The sequence below is a fragment of the Panulirus ornatus genome, unplaced genomic scaffold (assembly GCF_036320965.1).
Source record: "Panulirus ornatus isolate Po-2019 unplaced genomic scaffold, ASM3632096v1 CTG_872_pilon, whole genome shotgun sequence".
Taxonomy (NCBI): Eukaryota; Metazoa; Arthropoda; class Malacostraca; order Decapoda; family Palinuridae; genus Panulirus; species Panulirus ornatus.
The window spans coordinates 28,531-44,354 of record NW_027265399.1 but is presented as its reverse complement, the minus strand read 5'-3'; the positions used below and the strand labels follow the sequence as shown (position 1 = coordinate 44,354).

The following is a 15,824-nucleotide window of genomic DNA, read 5'->3' as shown; positions in this document are numbered from 1 at the left end:
AGTGAGTGAACTAGCATATTTGCACCGTTGGCAGCGAATCGGATCAGATGTTTTCTGGGATACATTTGCATCGCTAAACACCGAATTCACATACTTGCCTTCCTTCACTTTTATTTTGCCTGCTGTAAGCACTACCAGCTGGCATATCCATTACACTTACTATATTCTCAAGACATCCTACATCCTCCACATGGTCTGCTATTGGTGCATGTTTTCCCATCTCTGATTTGCCAGCTTGTCCGTCCAATTTGCCAAGTTTACTATGGGAATATAGCAGTCCCTTACTGCTCCTGCTTTGTCATTGTTTAAATTATTTTTGTTTAATTTTGAATCTCCGCGTGACGTTTGCTTATAACAGGAAGGAGAGTGTATAAAGAGGCCATGTCTGTTAGTTCTTTGCTACCCGTTGCCGATACGACCGCGATAAGTTTCCAGACACCAACTGAAGTTGTCCCTGAGTAAAATGGACACGCGCTCGACGGACTGTGAACGAACCTTGCACTGAGCATTCTCTCGAAGAGAGTTCAAAATTTGTTTATTAATGAAAATATTATTAAAGTCACATATGTGATCGCAGATTTTCCTAGTTTAGTTTTAACATTTCTTCCATATTTCTATGTAAACATTGGAAATTCCCTAAACTGGGTAATTATCTTGTATCTGGAAGAAGCCACAGGAACGACGACCTGCGACATAGTTTTTCATTAGTTAATTGGGCGGCGGGGGGGGGTATCGAACAGGGGAAGTGGTTTTGGAATGAGTGCTTTTGTCATGGTCATCTGAGTTTTTGTCTTCGTTGATGCTGAAATTCGTATGGAGTCGTGATATGTGGTTCAGCAACGTATGGCAATGGCCACCATCACGGGTTGACTCGTTAGTGCTGAAGCATAGGAATCATGGGGTTTGAGTGTCTCGTGTACTTGTTTCCTGGCTTTGTTTACTCCTTGGTTGTTACTTCACTCTGCTGTAGTAGTATTAAGTGTTTGTGTTGTCTGATTGTAACCTTGGTCTTCCAGATATCCAGATCGGCATCTTCTTGAAGGGACCCGATTAATCTTCTATACGGGTTTATCTTGTCCTGTTATGTGGTGTCGGCCTGCGGTTGTCTGTGTGCCTCTCTTTCAGGCATTTCCTAAAGAGCTTCCAGTTCACCTTCCGGGAGTTATCTACATCCTGGTGGTGGTGGCGGGGGCAACTTGCTGATCCCAAGTGTAGTCAGCGTGGCAAAGTGGTTATTCGTCAAAGTTGAATATACCTGCCAGTAGAACGAGGGCTCCAGCAAGCTAGAGGAAGGCAATATCCAGCCTTCCTCCCCTTATGTGGATGGGATCACCATTGTTTAGTAAAGGTGATTCCTGTAGTGTCCTTTAGTGTTAGTTACAGGTGAGACCCATCTTCGTTGGTGGGGCTTCTTAAGTTCAGGGAGGGATAATGGGCCTTGATATCCTCTCATATTAGTGTGCAGTGTTCCTTGGCCGAGGCTAACAATTGTCACGTCTAGGGACGTTGTACTGCTCTTGTATATATTGTATGTGATGACGTTGCGGTCTAGCAGAGGAATTCTAATGGCCTGTGTACCACGTCTTGACCACAGGGTGTAGGTTGCATGATCTCGGCGCAGTGGATGTAACTTGACTGGAATCATCCATCATTTTGGTAGTAGCAGGGGAAAATATTTTCTGAAGACATGGAACCCACTAAGTTTGTGGTGCTCCTGCAGCAGTATGTCATTTTTTGGTGCGACATTCATTGTAGGCGCCGCGTCTTATTGGTTCCCAGCACATTCCAGGAAAGAATCTTCAGGCAAGTAATGTGGTCGTCAATACTGCCTCTTTGTGTCCTTCCGCCTTCTTCGTGTAGCTCATCTTAGTTGGTGCTCCTTGAAGGATGTGTTCAAGTCTGGCGCCGGCTCGATGAGGTTGATATCCTCCAGGTCTGAGGTCAAGTAGCGTTCCAAGATCTTTTTGTCGTATCAACTTTGGTCGGCTTCTGAGCTGCCTTGCGGGTCAGCAGTACTGGCAAGTCTATCTTCATCTTGGTTGTTGATGTTGCCCTTTGTCTTTTTTTCTCGGGTTAAATGGCTTTAGGATTTCACTCATACGTCCTTCCGGGTGGGTCAGTCTCAGTTGTGGCTGGAGCAGGGGCAGTGGCAACTTGCCGGGAGACTTCCTGTCAGCATGGATAGCTGTGTAGCCTGAATCTTGTGACCCAAGAGTGCGGCTAGGCCATCGGTGAGGTTGGTCAGAACTTTGGTTAGATTCGAGACATGTATAATGCGTTCTGGGATAATCTCTCGTGTTGTCGTGATCTCTATTATGGGCGGAGATGTCTTTTCTGCTTCACTCTGGGTAGAAGGAAGTACGCGGGTAAGCCGGGGAACTGCTCGGCTCTCCAACTGACCACCCTTGGTTGGGAAGGCTGCTGTAATTTGGATCGTCTCTGCATTCCCCAGACGAAGGTTCCTTCAGGGGCTGGATGGCATGCTGTGGTAGCGGCTGCAGGTGACCAAATCATTGGCATCGATACTATTTGAGACGCTCTGGAACGTATGGCCGCACATCTTATTTGCATTGGGTCCTTTAGTCGATACTGCTTGATGACGGTCAGCAGTGCGTAATCAGGACCTTCGTGTTCTGACCGTCTTGTTTGGCGCTGAGGAACATCTTTCTACATTAAGAACCTTGGAATTGTTCTAGAAAGCTAAGAGGAAACTCCTTCCGATACCTGAGGACAACATATTTGGTTTCCATAAGAATGGCTCCAGTTTGGTACAGGTGACTGTGGTGGAGGTCCAGAGCTATTGCAGATTCCGAATCCTAAGAATGTATGACATCTCTCCTTTGAGGTTAGGTCATACAGTAAAGTTGGTCTGAAAATCTCTTTCGATCCTTGCTATGGCAGCGTATATATTCTGCGTCGTATTCAATGTCCTGAACTTTGTTAGAAGTACTGGTGGTGTTGGCCTGAACTTTGGAAGCCTCCTGTTTGTTATTCTCAGAGGTAAGGCGGCGTTTTTTTCTTGACCTTCGTCCAGAATCCATCTTTTTTGTCGTCGACGGAAACGTCACTGGCGGTGGTGGTTGGTTCCTCCTCTGTATGATGATTCAGAATTTGTAGTGCGTCGAGAAAGGGAAAAGTCTCACCCCTGTGCAGTCTCGTACAGTTTACTAAAGCATTCTTCTCATAGAAGCCTTTTTCGCACTGTAGACACGTATGGCTTCTCTCCCGTATGACTTCTAAGGTATTTCATTAACTTGTTTTTATCTGGGAAAGTTTTCACATTATGGCTTCTCACCAGTTTGTTCTAGCACGTGCCTTTTAAGATCATACCGATTCATAAAACTTCTCTCGCACTCTAAACATTATTTTCCTGTGTTCCTTGTTCTTGTGTAGTATTATTTCTCATTCCTTCGCCGTGTTCTGCTGCTTTTTTGCGACTACCATTTTTGCCGCTGGTTCGGCTCAACGTTTAAAGCCCTTAAGATTGCATTTACTTTTGGCAGCGGTAGCATCGGAGGGGTTCTGGCACATAGGGCCGTACCTCGTACTTCCCCAAATCTTGATTTATGGAGGCTGGCGATGGTCCGTAGTGCGTTATCACTTGTTTTGTGGTGGTCTTCTAGTCTGCCTGTGGAGAGAATCTCTGATTTCAGAAGTTTGATGTGATTCATGTTGGGTTCAAGGGGAAGTTCTTTGGGATATTTGAGGATAACCGATTTGGTTTCCTCCAGGGCCGGATCGAGATTTGTAGCTTCTACCTCTGTGGAGGGTTTTCAACAGGTTCTCCAGAGCTTGGGTGGAGCTGTCCATCTTTGGGGTGAACAATCATTTCCCCCTTCAGGTTCTGTCGAACTGTGAATTTGACCCGGGGTTTTACTTTTCTATTTTCGTTAATGTAGCGTAAGTTGACTTCTAGGAATTTCCGATCCTGTACTTTGAGAGAGTTGCCTCCGGGGAGTTGTTGCCTGGTTCGGAGACAGGAAACAGGAGCCTTCGGAGCTACTTGTTCAGAGTTTCCCGAAGTGATGTTTTTTTCTCTCCTCGACTATTGTCAGGAGCTAAATCATTAGTGTGAAGAGCGTCAGAGGTACCAGTGGTAATATCGTCGGAGACACTGGGAGCAGCGACGGAGGAAACACAGGCGGAGGTAGAGGCGCCTGAGGAAACCTGGGTGGAGGAGGCGGCTTCTAAGAAAACGCAGGTGGAGGCGGCGGCGTCGGTGGGAGCGTGGTTGCGCTTCAACTGATCATTCAGCTGCTTGAGCTCCTTCATCTTCCTTGTCTGCAGGCGGTCCCCACTGTTATCCTCATGCCGGTATACACGTGGGTCGCGGGTGGGAGAGAAAGAGAGCCCCTATGATGAAATAAAGGAACCCATCTTGGAGGATTTATGAAGATCTCTCTTAACAGCCATAACTAACCACGACCCTCAAACCGTGGGCACTCCTGCATGGTTATAGAATCCCACGGCGACTCTTGGCTGCTGCTGACCTTTTGTGCGAGCACGAACCCACTCTTAATTGAGGTGTACGTCACTCCGGGCGCTTCGGAGCGAATACAGATCCTACTCCCACCGTGGGATCCAGTAGGTCCATAGACGACAGCGTAAGATAAAGAAATAGGAGAGAGAGAGAAAGCGAGACAGCTCACAGGCTCACGCAACCAGCAACAGCATTGTTGCTCACCAACATGAGACGAGGGGTATTCGATTACATAGTACTCGATTAGTTGTTTCTCATTTAAGGGGTGATCATAGCCTAGCAGTAGTGCTCCCGCCTCCTACGCAAGTGACCCGGGTTCGATCCTAGCTATTGAAGGTTAGTACGGTATATATGTATATATTATCTGATGCATAATCATATATTACTATATTAGTGATCAAAGTTAGAATACTCTCAATTTCTTTTAGCAATTCTGCTGAAGGTCTTCAGCTTCGTAAATCTTTAGGTATTGTAGGATCTAGTGTGTGGTGCGGTATTTGGGCGAAGGGCATTAAGCAGAGTTGTAACGCTCGCCAGGCAGCTGGGGAGGAAGTTTGACTGGGGTAGAAGTAACGCTACCCCTCTCCCGTGAAAGAATAATACTTTATGATGTAAAGACGGATTGTCTACGTTCATTACATCTCGCACAGCGAGTCCTGTACGGCCCTACGAGTAAAACAAACATGGAAGAAATCCTGCATCGTCACCTGTCGGTCATCGACGAGGTTTCGAGCTTCCTGGAGGAGACTAAAGCCGCCTTGGGCCTTACACCAACTCCCACAACTTTGGAAACCCTCACTTCTTTGCCAGGCTGGTCCTTCTCCAACTCAACCCGACCACACCACATTGGTGAGGGTGTGTTGGGCCATGTCTGAGACTGCGGGCTACAGTGGCAACGCCAAGGCTGCGTGTTGCCTTTAGTGGTCACTGGATCACCACTAACGGAGTTAGGGCTTCAGGCTTCGCGATCAAACTTAATTACGCAACGATTGCTCGATAAGGTGTGTGACTGTCTTAGTCCCTTAACACCAAGACTCTCCCGCTTAAAGTCCTGGTCCAACTCCACATTTTTTTTTCATTTCCAATTATTAGTACCAGCGCTGAAGCTAACTACCGTCTGCAACCAATCAAAGGGTAAGATGGTATTTACAAATGTAGACAGTGAAAGAAGAGGTTGTCAGCGAGCCGGGTGTGTAGATCAACAAGAGGAAGGCAATAGGTCAGACTGCTGATAGCAAAGGCAGAAGTATGACGAGACATGGGCAGTACGCAAGGTGCTGGGTGCCTTACCTTACCCAGCTAGACTTTTACTACAGTCCAACCCCCAGCACTGCACACCATCCTGTGCGGCTTGACTGACAGGAGTGGCAGGCTTCCCCTGCCAAGGCGTCTACTTCCCCGTCACGTCAAACCGCTATCAGGAACTGGTACCCGCCATGAAAGATTCGGAAGGACGAACAGCCAACCGTCACCCACGAGCGTAAAAGGGCGGCCCACCCAAACCAGGCCAAGGGCCGACACTACATGTTGAGGGGCAGGCGACTGGACCACATCCTGTGAAGGGTATTGGTCCAGGTTAGGGCTTTCATAGAGCACAGTTTAATGTCCCGGTAGGAAAGCCTCAACCCTCTGAGAGCACTCGCGCACTGACAACATGCGCCTCGCATGGCAGATGTCATGCTCATGGTGTCTTTCCCGGTTAAGTCCCATACGCCCTGAAGGACTCTTGAGCTGCCGTAATAGCTACACTTGTGGTGGTTTCCAGCTGAGAGTGCAAAGCAAATTCTGGAGACTTGCGCGTCTATAAGGCAAGTCTCCAAGCCTGTGGAAGCCAGTGTCCGGCTTCCGGAAGGACCCTGCAGTAGGAATACGAGGCTCGCAGATCACCTCGTAACCCTTTTGCCTGAACCGTCCGGCTTAAAAAGGCATTGATATTATCATGCCCTTTCACCCTGACCCCATTGGTATGTTGGTATACCTGGGCGATATGCCCAATCCTACCGGGCTTGTGACAAGTGTCACAGACGCCGGAAATATTGGGTCGGCCTCTTTTTGCCCTGACGGGGATGGGGAGTGATCCCTACCTCACTGATGGCCTTAACATAGTCACTGCTTGTGAAGTAAGATCCCACTGGTGACCCATCTGCTGACCTGTGATACAGCAGCATGTGGAGTAAGACCCGACCCATCGCAGGCACTGATTAAGTTAGCCCTCCTTGCGTAAGATCGTTCTGTTTCATTGCTCGCCTGTCGACCAGCAATGCATGCGAGGCCTGATCAATTCTGAAACTTCCTCATTATTGCATGTTCCCGGACCGCCGTCTGAATCGCTGGACCAAACGAGGTGAGCAACTTATCGAATCTTGCTTGCTTATACAGCCGGATGGTCGAGAAAAAATCAGGGATTGCCAGACCACCATCACCTGCCGCTGGCTGGAATTAACCACATGGGACAGACGTAGCCAACAGCGAGCCGCCACTTATACCTGCCTGTCCATGCGCGTGAGCTGCGTCTTATAAACCTCCCCAGCACCAGGCGATGCGTTAGTTTGGGTACGAGGTGGTCCACGAGGATTGTAATCCTCTGATGTTTTAGAGGAGCCCTGTTGATGTTGGCTAGACCCTCTTCTAATAGGGCACCGTAGGGTTTACGCAGACCCCCTACCCCGACGAGAACACCAAGGTACTTGTAATCGTCCTCAGCGTCCATGGAGTCGATAGCGCTACCCAAGACTTGGAACGTCCTTTTTTGTTGTACCAATGACAAGTGGGATCAAACAGGGCGATCCCCTATCCCCAATTCTTTATAGACTTGCGATCGATGCAGGGATCATAGGCCACTATGTCCGGCATCCGGAAGGACCCTGCGATAGGAATAAGAGGCTTGCAGATCACCTCGTACATCAGCAGATGGAGTGAGACCCGACCTACCGCAGGTACTAACTAGATTAGAGCGCCATGCGTGCGATCATTCGGTATGATTACTTACCTGCTGACCGGCAATGCATGCGGGGCTTCCTCAAAACTACAGGTTCCCGGGCCGTCGCCTGAACCACTGGGTCAGATGAGGTAAGCAATTCTCTGAAACGAGCTTGTTTAGCGACACAGTCGAGACAATCTGTTATACCCAAGCCGCCATCAACTACCGCCGAGTGAGAGGATACGCAGGACACGTCATGGGGCAGGCGGAGCCAGCGGCCAGCCGCAACTCTAACCTGCCTATCCATACGTTCTAACTGCGTCTTGTATACCCCCTAGCACCAGCTGATGCATCAGCTTGGGTACGAGATGATCTACGAGGATCGTAATCCTCTGCTGAGGTTTTAAGATGTTATTTGTTGATGTTGGTAAGCCTCTCTTCTAGCAGGTCACCGTAGGATCTGTGCCTACCCCTTGCCCCAACGAGAACAATGAGGAACTTATAGTCGTCCTCAGCGTCTATGGAGCCGATAACGCTGCCCAAGACTTGGAACTTCTTGTATTATTTTGACATACAAATTCTTGCGTTTGCCACCGATCTCCATGCTGAGGGACCGACACTTTTCCGGGTTCACTTGAAGACCTCCCTCAGCTAGTGTCTGCCATGATATCGATAGATTTTTTGCAGACCGCCCACCGTCTGCGCCACCAGAACCGGTTCATCGGCAAAGGCTAGTACTGGCACCATCTGGTCTCCAAGTCTCACCCCCCACACCTTCCTTAACCCTTGTGATCACTTCATCGATCACAAGGTTAAAAAGAATTGGGGATAGGGGACCGCCCTGTTTGACCCCACGTGTCGTTCTAATCTCCCCGACATCTCACCGCTGCCTTCAATATGTGTGAAGGCATGGTCATACGTAGACATATATATACCCTGACGGGGGCAGCAATACCCTTACGCGATATGGCTCGCTCGATAGTACTGTGACTAACACTTTCGAATGATTTAGCTATGTCGAGCAATTCTAGGTGCAAAGCGTGGGCGTGTGCCCGCGCACGACCAACGATCGCATCCAAGATCGTGAGGTTCTCGAGGCATCCGTCCACAGGGACGAATGCTTTTTGAGCTCCACCGATCTGGACGAGGCTCGAGATGCGGGTGCTCAGTATTTCATGGAGCAGACGGACTACAGCGCATGAGATAGTAATCAGCCTGTAGTCCTTGTGCTGTGCGGGATTTAGTACTTTTGGTATCAGTACCGTCCTATATCCCTTGGAGTGGTTCAGGCAGTGTAAAGGTGGCGATCCACAGATTGAACATTAGCAGAACAAGTGGGAAAGCAGTCATTAGCCGCTCCTCCTTGGTTCGTGTCGGCACCCGATATGCCAACAGTGGTTGGCACGCAATTCCAAAGGGATTTGTTTCTGCGTAACGGGTGCCACAGAACGAAAATCCGTAACTGGTAGACGTCCCGGAAGGTTTCATGCAGTGCTACTGCCCGAAGACAGTAGAGGCCCGCAGTCAGGTGATGGAGATCACTGCATATCGACCCTTGAGCTCCCTTTAGCAGTTGCCCAGCTATATTTTTCTCATCACTGCTGATCGGTGTTTGCACTGCGTACTCCGTTGTATTGCTAAGTGGGTGAATAAAAATTGACATTTTTTTATTTAATTTGTAGATAGTGAAATGAGATGGGTTATTTGAAAATGTAAGAATAAGATAATAGGTCAGACTGATGATAGCATAGATATAAGAATGAATGCATTAGGAGGACAGAAAAGTGGTTTGGATTACTCTCCGTACTTTCCTTTATACACCGAGGCAGTCGCCAACACAAATGCCGTCCAATGCGGCCTGTCGGACAGGAGCAACGGGCAGTCCCGCCAGGACGCCTACTCCCCCGACAAACAGAACCACCTTCGGGGATTGGTACCCGCCAGTTAACCGCCGGGCGACTGACAGCCAACCGTCACCCACGAGCACACAAAAGGGGAAGCACACTTGCCAACCCAAGGGCCGACACCAGATGGACACAGCGGGCTACTGATCTTAACCTGTGCTCTTGGACTACATTCTGTAAGGGGTATGGATCTAGGTTAGGGCTTTCACGGAGCACACCTCCAGGTCTCTATATGAGAGCCCTAACTACCGGAGAGCATTCGCGCTTTCTTGACATGCACGGTGTCCTTCCCGGTTAATTCCCGTACGCCCCTAAGGACCTCCGGGATACCTCAGTAGCTGCACTTGTGTTCGTGTGCAGCTGAAAGCGCAAAGCAGACTCCATAGTCTAGTATACTCATACTAAGGGCCTTGTACAATATTGATAAACATTTCCTGTCGGCTCCCCAAAATGAACCAGAGATACTTGAGAATATCTAACCTTTTATTACAATTTATGATAAAATGTATGTGTTTTCCAATCTTCGGTCAAAATTTAACCCAAAAAATCTTACGTTATTAAGAAAGGGAATCAGGTTGTCTAATTGTAGCTACAAATTCGGGTTTTTATTTTTACGGGTAAAAACAACCGCAACGCTTTTAGCTGGTGAGAACTTGAGTCCCCACTGTAGTAGTGACCAAAGTTTAACGGATTCAAGTGTGACTTGAACCCGCTCGGCCGAAAATTGTGCATTAAGCAAAGTGCTATATTGACAATCGTCATGTATTTAAGGTTTCGAGGGACGGAAGCTGGAGAGACAATATCATTAATCATATTAAATAATGTTGATCAGAACGCTGCCTTGCTGCACCCCGTTTTCTTCGACAAATATGTCTGAGATTACGTTTGATGCAGCAATCTTGACAGCGAATGTTCTGTCGTGTAAAGAATTTTTGACAAATAGGTAAAGAACATCTTAAACAAATAGCATATAGTTTGCTTAAGATTCAGTTCACCATGTCAGGTCAAAGGCTTTTTCCAAATCTAAAAAAACTGCAATTAAAAGAATCTTTATAAAACTGTCTGAAATGTTATGTTCTAGATTTATTAAATGATCCTTTGTGCTTCTGTTTACGGAATGCACACTGTTGATCATTTAATATCTGCTATTCTAATGAAAAATAAGCCTTTTACTAACCATTCTTTCCATGACCTTGCAAATGCAGCTCAGTGCAATATATTGGTCGAAACGAATTGATATTCGTAAGGCATCGAACCTTTTGGGATGGGGTTGACGTGCGCAAAGTGCCATGAGTTTGGAAACGTTCTAGAATTCCAAATTTCATTGTACAATGCTAACTTCTTAGTCAGGTTGGCCTGACTAAGATGCTGAATCATCTCGTAGGTTATCCTGTTGGGTTCTGGGCTGGAACCTTTACAGGATTTCAGGGCAAGAAGTAATTCCTTAAGGGTAAAGGTATTATTGTATAGAATATTTTCATCTGTGGCAAAGTCAATCGCTGTCTGCTCGGCCTGAGGATCATTGTGTAAAAACCGTCGATCGTAATTGGCCGAGCTACTTATGTCTGAGAATCTCCTGGTGATAGCGTTGGCTATATCAACTGGGTCGTCTATGATGCCATCTTGCGTGGTGAGTTGGATGGATGGTTGTTTGTATTTTTTTGGTCATATTTTCTTAATTGTGGACCAGACCTGACTGTTGGGGGGTCTTTATTTACAGTTGAAACATAGCCACGTCAGGCGTCTCCTTTAGCTTGTCGTATTCTTCTATTTAATTGAACCCTTGCTTGCTTACATGCCATGAAGTTATGATGGCTCTTTGTCGAAAATCCTCTCTCCTATTGCGCTCACTCTGTACATTTCGGGTTAATATGGTATTAGTTTCACTATTGACCTTTGAATCTGTCATCTTCGGATTATATATGTGTATATATATATATATATATATATATATATATATATAGAGAGAGAGAGAGAGAGAGACTTGAGAAACATCCCCAATCTGCTTTCTTATAATCAGATCTAAACGGAGATGGCAACATGTTGCATGTATAAGAAATACAGATTGGGAAGTGGTCACTTCCCAAGGAGTTGTCATACTTACCCAGGTGATGTCATTTATATCTGGGGATGACAAGGATGGGTCCATGAAATATTTCCTGTCCGATCACCATCGTTCAGAAGAGCGAGATTAGAATTGATATTATTTAACATTTGTTTTCCACGAGAAGCTGCCCGTATGTTTCCCCATTGTTCATTACGAGCATCGAAATCTCCAAGAAATCATTTTTTGTGGGGTAATTGACAAAAAAGTGAGGTGAAATCATGAAGTGCACAGGAATCGGGACAGTAAACTGAACAAATGGGTAGGTATGTTATTAAATTCTACGCTGCATGCGACGGCTTCGAGAGTAGAATTTAGTCCCTCCTGTACGGGATAAGATTTGGTGTACATCGATGGCTACCCCATGATCTTCATCTCTATACGGGTGATAGTTATTTAAAACAGCACAATCTACAACTATGCAGTTCACGTTGGGCTCTTATAAACAAATAACGGATGTTCTAGATTAGAGGAAGTGAGATTTAGAAGGTAAACAGGCAGGGCTCGACCCAGCGTGCATTGATTTTGTTGAGTTAGCTAAGGAGTTAGGCAAGGAAGGTGTTAAAATCGGACTTTTCTTCCTTGCTCAGGAATAGTCATAAGATAGCACGCATGCATTTTCCCTTGGAGGGTGAGGATGTCGGAGGAGTTTGTGGTTGGGACTGGAGAAGGTTGGGTGGTGGTAGTTAGTTTGGTAGTAACTGGTGCGTAGAGGTGAGGTTATGTTTGGTAGTAACTGGTGCGTAGAGGTGAGGTTTGTATTTTGGGTGGAGATAGATGATTTGCGGTACTGTCGCGCTGTGCGGAGTTGATCCCTTTTTCGCGGGCATTGCCCAGACACAGCAATGTGTTGGCCTCTGCAGTTAACGCAAGTTGGAGTCTGGGCCTTGCATTAGCTGTGTCCAACCTCAGCACAGTGACTGCAAGTCTCTTGTTATTTTTTAGCTCTTCTTATCGTGACCGTACTCTAAGCATTTAAAACATTGCTGAATTTTTAGATATTGGTCTAATCTTAAGTACTTGGCGACCCCGAGATCATGGGAGACAAAATTTCACGGGATGGCAGGCGATCTGCCTCAATTGGGTTGGAACATTGGATTTTTATTGAGCGTGACGTGTTTAGTTTGTATACATTGGTTACGTTGATGTCGCTATTCTCCTGGTCAATAGCTTCAACAATCTCGGCTGGGTTAAGGGACATGATAGAAGCATCGATGTTAGAAATTATGATGCATCTAGCTTGGAGCGGGCTTGCGGTCACTAATAATTTGTAAACGTCGTTTGGAGAGTTGATCAATCAATGGCTTGTCAAGATAATTATCCTTGCTTAGGCAAATTCTAAGTTTTGTTAGTAGGGTTATGTACTACCATACTGGGACGACCCTCAGTTTTCCGATAGACAATCGTTAATAAATCTGTGGTGGAAGGGGGAGGGGGTAGTATATATTATTAAATTTGCTTCGTATGTCGGGAGGCGTGATGATGGCATCAGTGTCTTACGTCTACGAAATGTGAGGGACCACGACCCCACTCCAGGGAAACCCCTGCACTATCACAGGGTACCCTGGAGGCTTGGGGGTGCAAAACAGTTGCGTTGCAAGACGAAAGAAGGGAATTGTAGGTAAGAATAAAAGGCTCTTGACTCCGTTAAGCGAGGATAGTTCCGCACAAAGCCTCCGCTCCTCAGGAAATGAATTTCCAGAATGGAGTAGGGTAGCAAGGGTAGAATTTGTTGAAGCCGTACGATCGCAGAGGATGAGATGGATGGTAATGAATGAATGAAAAATAGGTGCGTAATTGACTGAAGGCGACGTGAGGGTGGAGGATGTGGCGAGGGCAGTGAGGCCACAGCGTCAATCTCACTGACTTGGAGTCTCGTCACTGAAGTCTTCAGCAGTTGTCTCCTGGGGGAAGGACCAACGCAGGAGGGGTCGAATAGAGCAGGTGGCTTTCAAATGTGTCTGTCAAGAGAATCGTCAGTCTTGGGGGGGGGGGGGGAAGTGTTGTACATTACTCGCCGTCGATAAATTTTGAAAACTCTAGGAGCGATCATTTCGTCTGCAAGTAACTTCATAATGCCGTCCTCACTCGTGCCCATGATATCAAGACAGATTACTCCTCTGTATGAATTCATGGTCACCGTAATGGAAGCCACAACATCATATGAATGGAACTTTTTCAGCTCCAGTAGGTCCGCAACTTGATTTGACGGCTTAACTTGGATAAGGTCACCACTAGTCAGTCTTCTTACCATTTCCACTGCACCAGCCTGGCTAGCCATTAGTCACTTTCTTGTTGAGGAACGGGTTGAGGGAAGCTAGTCATTGAACCAGTCGCATGTATCAAGAATTCTGCATTTTTGGACTTTGTCAAGCATAGGTCGGTCACTACCCTCTATGGGAATAGTGGTTGGCTCACAAGTCCAACCCAGTGGGGACTAAGCCCCAGATTCTTGTGTGGAGTACCACCCAAACAGTACTTTCCTCACGTTTGCCTCCTCTCTCTCTCAAAAGAAAAAGATGAGGCATACGATCACAAAAGTCCCAAAGTAGGTCTGGACGCACAAGGTCCGGTGGAGCTCTCCCGCGGTCACCTCCCAATTGGGTGCACAATTCTGTACCACCACCAGCCTTCGTAAGCTGTGGTACCAGTGGCCCAGGAACACTGTTAAACACTCGCTTGCCTTGTTGTAAACACAGAGAAGTTAACACACTAGATAACACAAATAACATTTGGAGGAGGGAAGAGGGAAATGCTTATATGCCAAGCATATAAGCGTCGGATTATCGCTCGCTCTTATAAAGCTCAAAAAGCCGAGTAATTCGAGTGATTGCGTACCCCAAGCCCTAGCTCCGTTGGTTGGTTATCCAGTACATTCCAACCAACAGCTGAGAGTCGGAAGTTGTCCAGCTTTGTTTACTGGTATAGTAGGGCAACTACTAAAGGGAAATCCCGTGGGCTGAAGCACAGCGGCAGAGGCCATCGTTTGACTGCAGTCCTCTGCTTCCTTCGGGCGGCAGCACTGTGCTACCAAAACCGAGGCGTCTACCTTTGTCACGGGTTTTCGCTTCGTTGACACCCGTCACGCATAACCCATTCCTTAGTGAATAGCGTACCAGCCTCTGTTGGTATGTCGGTTGCCGACAAAAACCACGTGGGAACAGTCGACGACCGTTCACCCACTTGCCCACATTGTGGGAAGACCTTCGCCAGCTTTCGGGGCCGTAGGGTCCACGAGAGGCAGGCGCATGCTGGCTCCTTTCACCAGGAGCTGGCGACAAGACACGTTCTGTCCAAGGCTCGGTGGTCTGATGAGGAGATTGAGCTCCTCGCCAGGGCTGAGGCCGGGATGGCAGCTGGTCCCTCACTAGTTGCCGGGCAGGGCCTGAACCAGCGGTTGCGGGAGATTGTCCCTTCTAGGACGGTCGAAGCGATCAAAGGGCTCCGACGCAAGGCGTCATATAAGTCCAAGGTTCAGGAACTGAACTTGAACCTGATCCAGGAAACTGGTGAAGGTGAGGTGCTGGATGGTGCGTCGATTAGGAGGCGTGTCCCAGCCACAAGGCGAAGCAACACGCGGAATGATGAAGAGGGGGAAGCACCACGTACAGGGATGTACGCGTGTGCGGAACCCGGCGGTGAGATTACCATTCCTCCCGCGGTTTTATGTCCCAGCCATTCCGCGGATCCCCCAACCCCAACAAACGATTGCTTCCTTTGTGGCGGAGACTGTCGCTTATTTCGACGTATTATTACTCGACCCCACTAGGACATCATGGGGCGAGGACGTCCTAAATGTTGCCCTGGACCATTTGCGTCAGGGTGACAGCCTCGCCGCCGCCAGGGCCGCTGCAAAACACGCATCACAGATGCTAAGTTCTTGCAGCCCGCCCCAAGACCCGCCCGGATCGTGGTGAAGGTGGTTCAAGGCAGTCAGCGAACCAAGGCCGCGTACGCCAAGCGGAGGGGACACCTTTGCGTGGGAATCGGCTTAGAAGGGAGCAATACCGCAAAACACAGAGACTCTATCGAGAAAATAGGTTTTTGGCTGCTGGACAGATCCTCAAAGGTGACTGGGAGGTACCGCCAACTTCGGTTGGGCCTGAACGCCTCATTCCCTTTTGGGGGGCTCTCTTCTCTCGACCATCTGAGCCGGCCGAACGTGTTATTACTGACTATGACCCATATAGCGAACAACTAGCAAGGATTATAACCATAGACGAGGTAGCACACCACCTCAAGGCAACTAGAACATCTGCTCCTGGACCTGATGGAATGTAGACTCGGTTACTGAAGTCCATTCCTCCGAGGGTACTGGCCAAGATGTTCAACCTTTGGCTTGCTACGTCTGCACTGCCAGAGCCTTTCAAGGCGAACAGAACGGTGCTGATACCAAAGGTCCCTAACCCTACCGAG

At 47.8% G+C, this 15,824-nt stretch overlaps 1 long non-coding RNA gene across 1 annotated transcript; it reads left to right on the top strand.

Moving 5' to 3' along the window:
* Positions 1–523: 523 nt before the first annotated feature.
* On the top strand, positions 524–14,200 carry LOC139748563 (uncharacterized). The gene is made up of 2 exons (XR_011712767.1): positions 524–12,127; positions 12,163–14,200. It is a non-coding gene; the product is annotated as an uncharacterized lncRNA (long non-coding RNA).
* Positions 14,201–15,824: the final 1,624 nt, after the last annotated feature.